Source organism: Diabrotica undecimpunctata, chromosome 6 (assembly GCF_040954645.1).
Source record: "Diabrotica undecimpunctata isolate CICGRU chromosome 6, icDiaUnde3, whole genome shotgun sequence".
NCBI lineage: Eukaryota > Metazoa > Arthropoda > Insecta > Coleoptera > Chrysomelidae > Diabrotica > Diabrotica undecimpunctata.
The window spans coordinates 62,629,823-62,647,328 of NC_092808.1; positions in this window are offsets into that span (position 1 = coordinate 62,629,823).

Below are 17,506 nucleotides of genomic sequence, written 5' to 3' on the forward strand. Positions count from 1 at the left end.
AAGTAATGGGAAAGGCATTAAAGCAATAAAGAAAAATATATCTGAGCTTTATAGAAATGGAATAAGCATTCGACTCAATCAAAAAAAAACTATATTTAAAAGCCTAAAGAAGAAACAAGTAAGTGAAGAACTGATGAAGTGAAAAACAACAAATACAAAAAGAATGCTAAATATGCAGTCAGAACCATTTGAAACAACTCAAGGAGTTAGACAAGGGGGAAGTCTCCATCCAGTGCTATTCAGAAATGTAATAGATGAGATAATAAAATAATGCATGAAAACTTTCAAAAAAGATTGCATTGGTTGGAACAGTATGCAAATGATAAATGCTGAGGTATGTATATATGCAGACGAAATAGTGGTAATAGCGGAAATACAACTTAGAGAAATGGAACATAGAAGCAAGTAAATACAAGTTAAATGTAAACAAAGAGAAGACTCAGATAATGAAAATAACAAGAAAATAAGGAACGGAAGATCAAATAGAAGGATGGGTCAACAAAAAATAATACATAACAATTCATACAAATAGTTGTTAATAGTAATCAACAACAAAGGAGACATCGGGACGATATTAACAATAGAATGAAAAACACAGCAAAACTATTCCAAACACTAAATAGAGTATTTCTTAATAATAAAGAAATATCAACAAAGACCAAGATTACAATATAAAAAGTAATATATGATATATGATATGGAGCAAAAAACTGGATCTTAAATAAAAATCAGAGCATTATCGAAACCTTACCCATGGCCCAGCTACAGTCCAGTTTTAAACCCACTCGAGAATGTGTGAAGGATTATTATAAAACGGTTGTATTGGCGTAATTTTATACCTCAAAATACTGAAGAGCTGTGTCATGGTATACAACAGGTTTGGGAAGAGCTCTCTGAAGAATACAATCTCATAGGTACTTTCACGCAGATGGACAGAAAACTACAAGCTGTTATCAATGCTAATGGAGATATTACAAAATAATAATTCTATTTTTACATACCTAAATTTAGTATAGTTTTGGTCTCGAGATCCTCGCAGGAGTTTCTTGTTCACTCCATTTATATTAATAGAAAAACTGTGGTTCTGCTTATGTTAAAATGTTTCACTGCCTCTAATAGTGCAGATATCTTTTAATTTGCTAACAATTCTTGCTTTAATATATTGAGTTAAGTAGTTTGTTTAATTCCTTAATTATAATAAAAATAATCACAACAACCCTATTTTATGTAACTACTATCATTTATATACTCTTTATAAATTGCAGGAATTCAAAATAATATCAAAGTTTAGACCTTAATAATTATTACAATTTATGATTTACTATATGTAATCAATTATTGTTTGTTGTTTGTTTGTTTATTTTATTATTTGTCTATAATAATAAATATAATATAACGTCAGACCAATCAAATACACTTCTCAAAATGATCAAATCTTACTAAAAGTCGTATCAGTTTTTTTTATGAATCAGCTGTACATATGCCAAATTGTACTAGACTATTAGCGATTTAGATCACTTAGTATAAATACGAAACTAAACAGAATTAATAACACTAAAATTTTGGTAGTCTGCTTTAGTAGATCAAATGACTTCAAAATCTATAAAAAGGAAATGGCATCAGATTTCTGTTTAATTGATAAATGAAAACATTACGTTACTACCAAAAATGACATTTAGTAATGTAAACAAAAAGAACCAACATATTTTGTATAAAATATTACAAAAAGGTTACGTGGATAATTTTGGTAGTCTGCTTTAGTAGATCAAATGACTTCAAAATCTATAAAAAGGAAATGGCATCAGATTTCTGTTTAATTGATAAATGAAAACATTACGTTACTACCAAAAATGACATTTAGTAATGTAAACAAAAAGAACCAACATATTTTGTATAAAATATTACAAAAAGGTTACGTGGATAAGTCGGGAACATATAAATATATAATTAACAGATGTAAACTCACTTTTTTAGCAGTAAGCTCTGCGACACAGAATATAATATATTACCAAGCACAATACTCGTATATGCTTATCATAAATAATGATAATAATTTGAAAGAAGCTTTTCTATTTAATGCAATGAAAAAAGATTTCTTATTTATGCTGCTATCTATCTAGTTGTTACCAAGAAAAATTTTAGTTTGTTAGTACATGTGAAAGAGCCCTCGTATACAGTTATTTCCAAAAAAGTGTGACACGTCTTGACTCGCATAAACCATAGTCCCGAGTCATATCTTAATAAAGTATTCATGAACCTGGCTTGCGTTTTTTTTGTTTTATCCCATTTATAGAGCTGAGAAACGAAGCCGCCTTTGGTGAACAGTTATCCAAACGAGGAGCCCACGTACGAATTATTCTTTTATCGTCGCTCCGCGGAAAACACACTTAATTGCGCAAACAAATGAATACATTAATTGAACATAATAACACTTTTGTGGAACCGTGTCAGTGGCCCCGCGACATCGTAAACATTATTTTATATTGATCACAATTATTATTTTTTTGGCAAATCTTTTAATATACAAAATAATATGTTATATTGTAGTTTCAGTATAAATAAAAAAATTATGTGTTATGAATAAAACATTAGTTGAGATATATATCAATATTGAAAGAGGTATAATTAAAAAACGATGTGAAAAATCATCAATTAATGATGAAGCTACATCAAATGAAATTATACACGTAATGGAGGTCACAATATCGGATCTACATACAACATAGTGAGATATATTCTGAAGGCAAATGGTAATAATACAAGAAAAACAAAGTTTCGGAACTAAAAATTATTCTAGTGCTAATATGCTTGAACTAGCGGTAGCACTCGATATGGTAATTAATTTATAAAAAGAAAAGAAGATATGGATGAATATAAGAATTACATAACAATATTTTTCGTGAGATTGTAGAGATTGTGGGATTGAGATTGATTGGAACAGGACTATTAGGTACTGGAGGTATTAGGTCAGCCGACAAATACCTATGAAGGATACTAAGTGGTTTCAAAATCGAATAGTAGCCATCCACTAGATCAGTACGGGTTATATAGGGTTCCAGAATCCCAAAATCATAAATCAATAAGCGATGTACAATAAGTCAATTTGCAGCGGGCCAACCATAGTGTTGCGTAACAGCAACATTTAATTTTGTGTCATATCATGATATCACACTGTCTATTAGTTTCAAGGTTTAGATTTGTAAAATTCTTTTGTACCATCCAATAATTTGTACGGGTGCCGATAGCTTGTATTTAAAAGAACTTTCTAGACATAAGCTTCTAAAGTCTTCAAAGAATCATAACAATGAAATGCTGATTGTAATTTCCAAATTATCGGTTTGAGTCATTCGAAAAATCCCAACTTTAATAAAAGGAGAGTTAAAGGTAATTTAAATATAAACATATTCTTTATATAATACGTCTAGGATCAGGGAAGCGATTTCTCAATTTAAAGAAACCGGTACGAGCGGAGTCTCATTCAAGGGGGCATTCAAAGGGGGCGAGTTGACATCAATTCGAATCCAGCATTGGATGGGCGCTATGCTCTTGTTCGCTCCAGCCGCACCTCAGAAGGTTTAACACAGTCGGTATATTAATATTTTACTCAGTTTGTGTCAATATTGCATCACCGACAAGTTATCTAGTTTTTTGCACATAAATTCGAAAGACGACTAAATTTCATAAATCAGCTATCGTAAGCAAGTTATTGGCGTCCAAAATACGTTGCGATAATTATTTAAATAAACTTATTAAAATGTTCTTTGCTTGCGAAACTTTCATTTGTCCCAGTTTCCTGGGTGGTCCTTCAAAAAAGTATAGAAAAGTGATCCTATTTCCCTAAGGACAAAACTTGTTCTCCAGGGCAAAAAACCATCGACCTATGACTGGTGCGTGAAACAAAGGCATCAGGACAAGGTGTAAGGACAAATACACCTGCATCTTCGCTCACATAGGAGGCAGCCAAGGTTTCAGAAAAAAAAACGAACAACATAAGCTACTTGTACTAAACATACAGATTACTAGTAAAATAAAATAAAAGGTAGTTCTAATATAATCTGGAGATATCTGACAATTAATATTAGAGCTAATGTAATTGAAATAATTTAAAACATTTCGTTTAACACAGGAAAATGCCTTATCTACCGCATATAAAGAGTGCCGCTACAACTATTTTTTAAAGGCGAAATAGAAGGTCGGAGAGGTGTAGGAAGAAAACAATTTTCTTGGCCAAAAAACATTCGCGAATGGACTCAGATACCAATATGGCAAAACATCAAAAAGCCATTGGGGATCGCCAACGTTAGATAATTCTGACAAATCACGTGAAAAAGAAGAATGGATACTTTCCAACACAATTCTTGAAAGGAGAATGAAAAAAAAATAGTGACGTTTTTATTTCCTTCTGTTATAATTATGTTCCTAGTTTGTTGTTTTTCAGTCATTGGCTGCTGAACATTACTTATTCCTTAAATTTTGATTTTAATTATTTTCAATTCTGTTGCTTTTTTTTAAATTTGGGGTTATAGATGATATATTTTTTGTCTTTGGGATTTTTAAAGGTTAAGCTATATTTAGATTTACGTTTATATTACAAGATTCTTTTGATTTACGACCTAAGAAGGCCTGTGGTTTATTAATACTACACCTCTTCTGTCAGATCTTGATTTCTTCGATCCATAATTAGTAAGGTTTCTCATATGGTTTTTGCTATCTATGATTTTTATATGCGGAAGCTCTTACGAGCATTTAGGATAGTGGTTTCCCAGTCGTTTTAGTTAAAGAAATCTAACATTTTATCCTTTTTCGTAATAACTTAATGAAAAATTTGGCAATAACAGTCTTTTTGTAGATGCCACTCTTTGCCTAGATGGATAAACAACGTCAGGCTCAGCTAATCAAGTAGTACGAAGAAATTCTATCCGATGAGGAAGTGCCTCTTGATACTGTGGAAGTTCAAATGAACGATGAGCAGTGTAATAAAAGTGGCGATAAACAAGCGATGAAAGCTAATATAATAACCAAGCTACCTGGGGTGAGGTTAGCCGCTTACAGTTCAAAACCAATTTGGATTGTTAGAAAATGTTTTGACGATATTTGAATGACAATTGAAGACATAGTAAAATACATGAACCAGAAGTTAGAGCTTATGCAACCAGCTTTTCAGCGAAAAAGAGATTGCTAGACCACATAATTTAAAGAAATAAATGGTTTAATTTAAATTTTACATTTGGCAGGTGTTGAAAGAAGTCGCCATATTAATACTTTTGATTTATGGGCCAGTAATGATGTCTGAAAGGTGATTCCACACTCTCCTACTTGCCATAAGGTTCGACGATAGCAGTACTAGAAAGGATAGAGCAAAATTTGATAACCTGGCTCCAATACGTACGATGTTCGACAGTTACGTCCATAAGTGCTTAGAGTTTTACAAGTGGGGCAACATACAACAATTGACGAGATGTTCGTAGCTTTCCGAGGAAGCTGCCGGTTTAGACAATATATTGCTAACAAACTGGTAAAATATAGAAATAAAATTTATTCCTTGACAGACGCAAAAACCTTTTATAAGTATAATATGCAGATTTATACAGGAAAGCAACACGAAGGTCTAGTTAAGCTGCCAAATGATGCCTCCAGTATAGTAAAACGATCTCACCTCTATATTAACCATAAATTAACAGTTTTAGACACTTTGCCACCGAAATCAGATATAGCTCCCGCGGAAACTTCAAATACAATAGATTTATATTATTTATATGAAACCGGTATACGGTATAATACCGTATATTATTTAAAATAATTTTCTTTGGTATATGTCAGGTTCTGTCGGTCTGGAATTAAAGTGACATATTAAGTGAACATTAAGTGACAAAAAATAGAATTGTTTTATTTCCAGACCAACAGAACCTGACATATACAAAAAAAATTATATATAATATACATATATATATATATATATATATATATATATATATATATATATATATATATATATATATATATATATATAGTTTGAGTTTAGTTCTTGAACCTTAATATAAATTTTTTTAGTAGTAGCTTTAGCGAAAAACAATATTAATGAAATCAAAGTGTTGCAGACATCCCTCTAGAAGAATTTCTACTAGCAGTCGAAACAACATTAAAGTCAACCTATTTCCTATATAAAAACAAACAGATGGATCTGCTATGGGTGCAAGCATATCCAGTGGCATCGCTTAATTAGCTTTAGAGTATCTAGAGGAAATTGTTTTAAATAAAATAGATTTTTATATACCTTTTTTCTATCGCTATATAGATGACTGCTTGAGTGCAGCACCAGAGGATAAAATGGATATTTTACTAAATGAATTCAATAACTTTCACCAAAAACTATATTTCACATTAGAAGTTAAAAAAAAATTGTCAAATTAATTTTCTGGACCTGACTTTGCATAGAGAAAACAGCACGATAACTACCTCATGGTACACCAAAAAAACCTGGTCGTCGAGATATCTGAATTTCAACTCTCATCATCCCTTGTCTCAAAAGACATCTGTAGTTATCGGACTCGCCGATAGAGCTATCAGATTATCCGTTCCCATTAATAGACCTTAGGCCATTAAAAAAGCAAAAACAGCACTAACACTTAATTCATACCCACACCACCTTATCGACAACATTTTCAAATGGCGACTGCATACATTTTACAATAACAATAATAACAATAAAACCAACACGGTAAAGAAAAACTATATGTCTCTCCCCTATATAAAAGGTTTATCCGAACAACTTGCAAATCTTCTGTCTAAACATTAATGTTGCTTATAAAGGGCACAATATTTTGAAAAAGAATTTTACAAGACTAAAAACAAAAACCCCTCTATTAAAAAAATCGCATGTTGTGTATGAAATTCCCTGCTCGAATTGTGACGGAGTATATAGTGGATAAACCAGGCAGCTACTTAACTCAAGAATACGTTCTCACAAATATGACAAAAAACTCAACCGCCCCCACAAAACACAAAAACGAAAAAAAATTTGATTTTGACAAAACCAAGATCCTAAAAAGTGAACATAACAGGAAGAAGAGTGAGCTCCTAGAGTCTATACAAATCGAAACGAATAATAATGCAATAAATGATTTAAAAGATGTCACAAATTTAAACAAGATATATTTTAATTTAATTTAAAAACACACAAAAAGATAATCTCAGAACGCCTATGATGTTAAAATAACTGATTGTTTAAATGATAAACCAACATCAATAAACAACATATTAAATTTTAAACTATATTTATATGTAGTGACTTAGTGGGTCTGTCCTATGCTTTTATTGTTATTTTAATTAATAATTGTGACGTTTAATGTATACTTGTTAGCAACGAACTTTCACGTGCTTGGTAAGTCAAAAGTTTCTCTTTTAAACCTTGTCTTTGATAAAATGTTTTTGTCAACATTATTTCTTGAAAAAGGCATGGATTTCCTGTCGAAACGCAGAAAAAAGTAAATAAAAAAGTCTTAGTATCATGACGACAATCTTTATATAAACCTAAACCCAAGAAAACTAATATATATATATATATATATATATATATATATATATATATATATATATATATATATATATATATACATATATATATATATATACCTATGTATACTTTTATATTAATTATTCTTAATAATAAATACTAATAGTGATAGCACGATTGCTTATCTCACACCTATATCTATTCATTATCCCCTGGTGACTGTTTAATTAGAAGTGGCATGATTTTGACAAACTAAGTATTTCCTTGCGTGTCACTATAATTAAATTATTATGTACGATGCCGAATGTTACGAAGCGAATAATCCCCATCAAAAAAACATTCAACTTTCTCCCCCTATGGTAATTTATCTATCATCAATGTTTATAACGTTACACAAAAAACACCATAACCTTTTAGCATCTCTTATCGCCCTTCGGCCCATTACAAAATTATCCAACAGGGGTAAAAAGGTGAAATTTGTGAATGGCAACGACGACTTTTCTAGTATACGTATTAATTTCTGTAAATTTTTAAATGCATATTTTAGTTTTAAAAACAACATGTCCCAAGTTCCTTAAATAACAACATGTAGTAAAACATTAAACACAGAACAAACATAAAATATCCAGAACAATGCGTATATTTAAAACTACCGAAAAAGAAAATTATCCAACTAACTGTTATATCATCATCATCATCATTTTGGCTTTACAACCCTGTGTGGGTCCTAGCCTCCCCAAGAATTTTTCTCCAGTCGTCCCTATCCATCGCCTTCCTCCGCCAAGCGCGTATTTCCATATTTCTCATATCTTCATCGATGTTATCTAGGAATCTTGTTCTGGGTCTTCCTCTTCTTCTTTGACCAATAGGTCTATCAAGGAGCGTTTTTCTAGCTGGGTCGGTTTGCTCCATCTGCATTACATGGCCTACCCACCTCAGACGTCCTATCTTTATGTGTTTTACGATATCTGGTTCCTGGTATATCCTATAGAGTTCGAAGTTGTATCGTCTTCTCCAGACACCATTTTCATTTACTTTCATTTATTTTGTTTTGTTGGTGTTTATTATTAAACCCATTTTTGTAGCCGCTTCCTTTAATGCTACGTACGCCTCTCGTGCTGCGTTTTCCGTTCTCCCAACAATATTGATATCATCAGCATATGCTAAGATTTGCACAGATTTGTTATATATTGAACCGGTAGTTGTGATTTGTGACGTACGTATTACTTTTTCCAGAGCTAGATTGAATAGTATACAGGAGAGTGGGTCTCCCTGACGTAGCCCGTTATTTGTTTAAAAGGTTCAGAGAGTTCCCCCTGGATTTGTACTTTGCATTCAACTTTTTCAAGGGTTAGTTTGGTTAAACTTACCAACTGATTTGGTACTCCTAGGTCTATCATTGCTCTAAACAATTCCATTCTATTTACAGAGTCGTAGGCTGCCTTGTAGTCTATAAATATGTGGTGCGTGTCTACACCGTATTCCAGTGTTTTCTCTAGAATTTGTCTTAGGGTTGAAATCTGATGAATTGTTGATTAACTGTTATATCAGTCACTTAAAAAAATGACTTTAATATTAAATAGTAATATGTTCCCAAAGACTACTCTCGAAACATTATACGTACATTGATTGACATATCTATTATAAAAAGAATTCTATGAACAAGACCAACAGAATTTGGAATCAGCGTTTATATAAATGCAAATATTAGTTGCTTTTAGCAAAAACTTGCTATTTCTCTGACGAATTAAAGTCATATATTATGGCATTGTGGCACAAATTAGTCAAACTTTTCTCGTCTACATCGGAATCAATAGAACAATATAACAGTTATTTCAGTATCTCTACTTCTTCAGCCGTTCGAGCTGATTCCGATTCAAACCAAAAAGTCTAACTAATGTCTTCAAAATCTTCCCATGTTCAGTGGTTTGGGCACAGAGGTGCCACCTGCTTTGGTGACGAAGAACTAAAGAATTAAATAAATTGTTTTCTGTTCTTTGGTCTGTCGAAAATTTGCAAATATTAGTTGTTTTCAGCAAAAGTTGTCTATGGCTCTGATGAAATAAAAGCCATATATTATGGCATTGAGGCACAAATTAGTCAAACATTTCACGTCCGAAAATTATTTTCCATAAACTGTTCCAAGCTGGTATCATTGTATAGGGATGAATTATGATTTGTTTTAGTGTTCGAATAAACGGATAACGTCAAATATTTGAACTGCTTTTTGACTAGAACTATGTGGATTTTTCCCAAACTCTTAAATTACTAATTGTGTTTTTATGAAATAAGGAAGTAAACAACTTTTTCCCCTGAAATAGCTTTTGCTTAATTTCTCATTATTAATAATTAAATAGGAAATAAGTAAAAGCAAATAAAGTAAGTATATTGCTACTTTTTTCTTTTAAGGGAAAACATTACATTTATTTTAAGGGAAAACATACAAATCATCAGTTAAAATCAAAAAGTATATCTGTAAGACCTAAAACTAGAGAATATGATCTAATAGACTTTTAGAAAAATGTAGCTGAACTAATTTATCTTTTTTAGTGTCGAATTACTCAAGTTAATAATTACAAAAGTTCTTCAATTTGATTCCACCGGCAAAGAGCTACATGGACGGTTTAAGCTCGAAGCTATTAGACCTTTTAAAAAGGGTCAGGCTAAAAAATGTAATCTAGGATTGGAGGGCCAAAATAGATTTGAAAAAAAATAATTTAAAAAATCCTCTATAAAAGGTATAATATAAAAGAACCCTTTCGCGCTACATTACAAAACGTTTTCGAAATTACTATTATATCATCAGTCCTTTTACTAGTTATATATGTGTTAAGCCATTATATGTACGGGTAAGAACCATTTAAATGTTTTAAAATTGGTTTGAACTTTCATTTTTGTTTATAATATTATAAAGTTTTAAATGACTAATACGAGTCTCTATGAAGACCTGCAGGTAGTAACTGGATAGCAACTTCAATTGCTACCTACAGGTCCTCATAGAGACTGGTCACAGAGTAAGCAAGCCCAGTTGAGGAGTTTTACGTTGCTATGAGGTAAATTCCGTATAAAACTTATCCTATAATATTATCAGCGACAATGTAATTTCAAACCAATTTATTAGCATTAAAAGGATTTTTTTAATAATAATTCCGAAAAGGCTCTTTCCTTTTATATTATTACACCTTTTATAAAGTAAAACTTTTGTGATTTATGATATACAGCCGACTACAGTAAATTCATGTTCTTCGGCCTGGGGAATCGGCCAAAAGCCACCTCATTTAATCTATCTATCTGTCTACAATGCGATAAACTTCCGACAAGTACGCTTGCGATTTCCTCTTACACTATATATATATATATATATATATATATATATATATATATATATATATATATATATATATATATATATATATATATACGGTGTGAATGTTTGAGTTGGAAAACCCAGCATTAGAAACGCCGGGACAGGTGGATTTTTAAATTTAGTTTTGCTTTCTTTTGGATAAATTAAACTAAGATGACGTCATCACCACGCCATTCATTAGATTTTTAGATAGCAACCTATATATTTTGTGTCAAAATTAAGTACACATTGGAATTTAAAAAACGGCAATATGTTTTAATATTACCCTAAAGTTAGTAGTTTTTGACACACGTTATTTTAAGTTATTAAAATTTAAAAAATTTGTTGGATAGTTTCAAGAATAGAACTAAACTACGTTTAGTTTTCAACAGCAGAAGCAAAGTTTAAATTGGCTATTCAAATTAAGATCTCCTTACTTCTTAGCAATAATCCAAGCTTTGTTTATATTTAAGCAGCACCTTTTTAAGTGTTTCAGCTTGAACGGCATGAATTTCAGTACGAATTCTTTACTTTAGTTCGTTGATATAAATATCAATGTATAAAAGCACGCCTCCAGCAACTAGGGAAACGTTTTATGAACAACTACAACAAGAAGTAGATCCAGTCAGTGGGAAGATGATAATATTGGGAAATTTTAACGCTCGAATGGGCAATCGAGTAATATCCGGAATTAGCAAAAACATAACGAGAAAGGTAAAAACGAAAATGGAAAACTGATGATCAACTTCTGCACGAATAACAAACTTTAAATAAACAACACATTTTTTTACCACAAAAAACGACATAAATATACATTTAATAACACCCGTGGACAAAGATCTATGATAGATTATATTATATCCAAGAAAGATATTATGATATAACGATAATCGACATAAGATGCCTCAACTCAGCAAATGTAGGTAGCGACAATAGCCTAGTATTACGTTAAATAAGAATCATCCTGAAATATTTCACACCTAAGAGAGCAGCAAGCAAGCAAGCAAGCAATTTAATTAAACCCAGCCTGTGAGACATGTTCAACCCTAAGAATTACGTTCGGGTGTAACAATTTATTGGAACGAGGTTATTACCTCAAGTAAAAACAGGAGTCACTCCACCGCGCTCCAATGCTCCAGACCATCCCTTTCCCCCCTATAGCACTCTGATGCGCGATAGGAGCACAACTATCAGCCAAATGCTCTTCATGTGGGAGTCCTGGGTAATAGAACTCCAACATGGTTTCCTAACCGAATTCAACACTCAGGACAGCGCATTGTCGCTATAATCCTGTTATCTTACTGTGGCTTATCCGCGAACTAAAATTGCTTACTTGGGCCTCAAGTCTCCGCTCTGAGCTAGGCTCAGTTCGGCGACTTGGTGCTCAAGGGGTTGGGCCCTACGTGCCCGAGTTTTTAATGGTTTTTGTTATTTTTTTTTTTGTGGCTTGCGCCGGTTTTTGTTAGTAGTTTTTTGATTTTTTTGGTGGCAAAAGCCGTTTTTTGTGTGTTTTTTTGATTTTTTTTTGTAGGATGCCTGAAACATAAACTCAGAATTGAAGCATATTAGTATAATAATTATCTACTTAAAATTAACTGGGTCTACGCTGTACGTTGCAATTGTCCACGAGTTTTTTGAGCTACGAACTATCTTCTTGGTGCGTTGTTTTTATTGTTTATTGTAGTGTTTTCTCTGGTGTTTTGCTGATTTTCTCTCTAGTACGTTTGGTTTTATTCTACTATTTGTTGTTTGGGTCTTTTCCATCTGTGAAAAGCGTCGTACCTCATGATCTCTCGCAATATGTGACTAGGATGGTTCTCTATCTCCGCGAACTTTGTCCTTGATTTTTTTCTTTATTATATCAGTCACTCTAATTTGTTGTAATTTTCTGAAGAGGAATCTTTTTGCAATGTATCTCGATACGTTGACTGCTTCTCTTAGGCTGCTGTTATGTGCCGCTTGTATTTTCTTTTTTCTTGTGTTACATATGTGTACCCATGCGAGAGATGCATATGTTAGTATAGGCAAAATTATACTATTTATTAATCTTATTTTGGTTTTTATTCTGAGTTTGCTTTTTCTTCCTGCTTAGCCTCTTATTGATACTTTTGCCATGTTGGCTTTTTGTATTGTAGCGTCTACGTGTTTACTAAACGTTAAGCCTTTGTCCATGATTACTCCGAGGTATTTTGCTTCGCTTTTCCACTCGATGGGATTGTCTTGCACAGTCACCTGTTCTTCTGGTTATTGGTGCCTCTTTTTGAAAAGTACAGCCTGTGTCTTTTCGGAGTTTATAGCGATTTTACGATTTAAATTCCATTCTTTGATGTCACCTAGCGCTGTTTGTAAGTTGTTTACCTCTATGTCTACATTTCTGTGTTTGGCCGCTATCGCTGTGTCGTCGGCATAGAGGCTTAGTAATGGACCTAATGTTCTAGGTATATCTGCTGTGTATATCGTGTGTAGTAGAGGTGACAGTACCGCTTCCTGTGGCACTCCAGCCTCCGGGTTCCCGAGTTCGGATAGGACTTGTTCTATTTGAATTCTGAAACTACGATTGCTTAAGTACGAAGAGATTAGTCTTGTCATTGCTCCGCTGTAGCCGTATCTTCTCATTTTGTAGATCAGTCCTTTATGCCAGACTCTGTCGAAAGCTTTGCTTACATCTAGAAAGGCAGCTCCTGTGTATTGTTTATAATTAAATCCAGCTGCTATGTACTCTGTTAATCTGAGTACTTGTAGCTCACTGGAGTGTTCTGATCTAAAACCGAATAGAGCTTCGGGTATTATATCTAGTCTCTCTGTTTCAGCTTGGAGTCTGCTGAGTATTACTCTCTCTACAATATTGCTGATTGAAGGTAGCAAGCTTATTGGCCTGTAGTTTTGCGGGAATGTGCTGTTTTTTCTGGGCTGTGATAACATTATGACATGGGCCTTTTTTCATCTGTTTGGGAATTTTTTAATCTTAGCATCGCATTAATTATATTTCACAAGGAAACTAAGTTCCTGTGTTTGGCTGTATACCATATATTAAAAATTTTGAATAAAATCCTTTATAAAAAGGTATATAAAAAACCCAGTTGGGCTATGTTAAATTGGCAAAACGTTTTCGGAATAAGTATTCCATCATCAGTACCAAGTTAATACATGGATGTAGCCACTAAATATGGGGTTACAAACCCTTTAAAAATTGCTAATTGAAATTTAGTTTACATAATGTCTGTTTTACAATTTAGATGGTAAAGTTACCGTTGGATTGGTAACATGGTGACATATGACTCTGCAATACGTTGCAAGTCCTGAGACGGTATGTCTACGAGGACTTCAATAAAGCAACTGAAGAGTTGCTTTATTGAAGTCCTCGTAGACATACCGTCTCAGGACTTGCAACTTATTGCAGAGTCATATGTCACCATGTTACCAATCCAACGGTAACTTTACCATCTAAATTGTAAAACAGACATTATGTAAACTAAATTTCAATTAGCAATTTTTAAAGGGTTTGTAACCCCATATTTAGTGGCTACATCCATGTATTAACTTGGTACTGATGATGGAATACTTATTCCGAAAAGGTTTTGCCAATTTAACATAGCCCAACTGGGTTTTTTATATACCTTTTTATAAAGGATTTTATTTAAAATTTTTAATTATATTTGTTAAATATACTATGGCTCTCGCTGCTAAGTATTTTAGAGCCCTGTTCGTTATTTGATTTTGATGATTTCGTTTGGATTTTCGGATCTTTCTCTTTTTCCTTCGACTTCTTCTATGAAGTCGATGTCCTCGTCTGGGTGGTAATTTAATGTACACTCTCTCTCGAGAGTACTCCTCATTACCTCTGCTTTTTTTACTGTAGTGTAGACTGTTCCGTTTTCTCCATGTAATGGAGGGATTTGCTTTCTGTCATTTCTCAGTATTCTCTGAAGCCTTCAAATATTTTGCATATTTGGGCCTTGTTTCTCCATATCTCTTATGTGGTTTTCCCAGCCTTCACTACGGTGTTGTTGTAGTGCTGTTTTGACCTCTCTGTTTAACCTATTTGCTCTAAGAGAGCGGCGCCAACACAAACAAAAAGCAAAGTCGAAGGACTAATTACGGAATCTACAGAACACTTATACAGAAAAAGAATATCAGAGAAGATCGCTGGGAATAAAATATTAGAAAACGATCGAGGAAAGCTGGGAAAAACTCAAAAATAACATAATTAACCCAACAACAGAATCACTTGTGGAGAGGAAAGTAACTAACACTAACATCAAAAAAGAAAACACCATGGTTTAGAAAGGAAGTGAAGATAAAATGCGAAGAAAAGAAGTAGGCCTTTTTACAATACAAAACACAACAAACACAACAGGCATATAACCACTATAAACGAATTAGAAATAAAACAAATACTTTAGTTAGACAAACAAAAAGAGAACGCTGGAAGAGCTTCTCAAAATAGATAGAACATGACTTCTGGAACACAAAAAGACATATAGAGAATACATTAGAGGACAAAGCAAAGAGATGACCAAACTAATAAAAAGGAAACACATTCAAAAGGAAACATGGGAAGACTCCTTTCGATCCCTATTTCCTAAAGGTGACGATAAGGCACCATCAACACCAGAGGTGACGACAAACGAAGAAATAAATCTTGAGGAGTAAGAGGTAATGAAAGCATTAAGGAAATTAAAAAATAGAAAATCATCAGTAGAGGACAAAACACCGAACGAACTCCTAAAGTACGGAGGACCAGATCTGACCAAACAACTATTAAAACTAATTAAAAAAATAATAGAACAAAACGGAATTCTTCAAGAATGGAGATCAAGCATCCTAATACCTCTCTTTAAAAAAGGAGACAAATCAAACCCGAAAAATTACAGGGAAATTAATGGGAATTAATTAACACAACACTAAAATTAACAACCAGTGATAACAAATAAACTGAATGAAATTGAAACACTAACATAAGATCAACAAGGTTTTAGGTCGGGAAGATAATACACCGAAACCATATTTATAATGAGGCAAGTGCAAGAGAAATAATTAGAATACAACAAACTGGCATATCTATGTTTCGTGGACCTTAAGAAGGCATTTGACAGGGTTAAATTAAAGGACGTTATCCACTTACGCAAGATAGATACCTCTAGGAATAATTAAAATTATTGAAAATATCTACCAAAACAACACAATAAAAGTAAAAGTAGAAGAAGAACTAACCTACCCCATTGAAGCTAGCAAAGGGATAAGACAGAGTGATTTCCTGACTCCTTTATTGTTCAACCTGATTATGGATGAAATAATAAAAACAGTAAGAACTAAAAAAGGATACCAAAGGGAAAAAAACAAACTTGCAATGGGAGAAATAATTTGCTATGCAGACGACGCGATACTATTCTCTCAAAGTAAAGATGATTTACAACGTATGCTGCACCAATTTAATATAACCGCTAGAAAATTTTAATGTTGATTTCCCCAAAAAAGACAAAATGCATGGTTCTAACAGCAAATTTACTAAGATGTAAATTGGAGCTGGAACATCAGATAATAGAACAAGTGACGGAGTTTAAATATCTAGGCATCACATAATCTAGCTACGGAAAGCTTGAAACTGTAGTAAAAGATCAAATAAATAGGGCAAGTAGAGCCGCAGGTTGCCTGAACGAAAAAATTTGAAAAAATAAAAATATCGGGAATGAAAGAAAAGCAGAATTTACAAAACAGTTATCAGGCCAATAATGACATACGCAGCAGAAACACGACCTGACACAGAAATGACAAAAAAGATGTTAGAAATAGCAGAGATTAAAACACTTGAACTGGGTAAGAAATAGAAGAGTAGGATAAAACGATCATATAAGCCAAATGACAAGAAATAGAGTAGTAAAGATGGCAAGAGACGGTTTCCCAATAGGAAGACGATCAGTAAGAAGACCACGAAAACGATGGAATGACAATTTACTAGAGGTACATTGAAAACCAGACAGAGTCATGTCTACATAAAAAGACGAAGAAGAAGAAGACGAAGAAGAAGAAGAGTTTGTCGATATTATTGAACCATGTAACATATACTACTAATTTAATATATTCCCATAAAAATAAATGCATCGTAGTAAGGTCTGGCGACCTAGCTGACCATTCTACAAAGTCTCTACTCACAATGGATTGATCTGGAAATATTTCGTTCAACTAATTACGAACATTCGCTTCATTGTAGAGTTGATACCACAAACCTTCATTTGGGATGTTCGGGATGTTATCATGTGAAAATAGCACAAGTAGTTCTGGTTTTAGTTGCTGTACCAACAACTCTAAATATGTTATATCAGTGAGATTTCTGTTTACGAAAATTGAGCCGTTAATTTTTATGCCAATAATTTCTGAACGTACCTTTTAAGAGAATTGGGTAAGACCTTCCGCCATCCAGTGAGATTTATTCGTGCTCAGTATCGACAGTTTTGTTTATTTACGGTGCTGTTTAGATTAAATGAGGAAACGTCTGAAAAAATGATATTGGAAAAAAAACAGATTTCTATTACAGCTCTTTTTCTTTTTATAGTACTAACTCTACTAATGAAAGTTAACTTTAACCATTGCATGTTCGTCTGTATCTTCTGCTTCTCTTAAAAGCGTATGTTTGTTCAACATGGTCC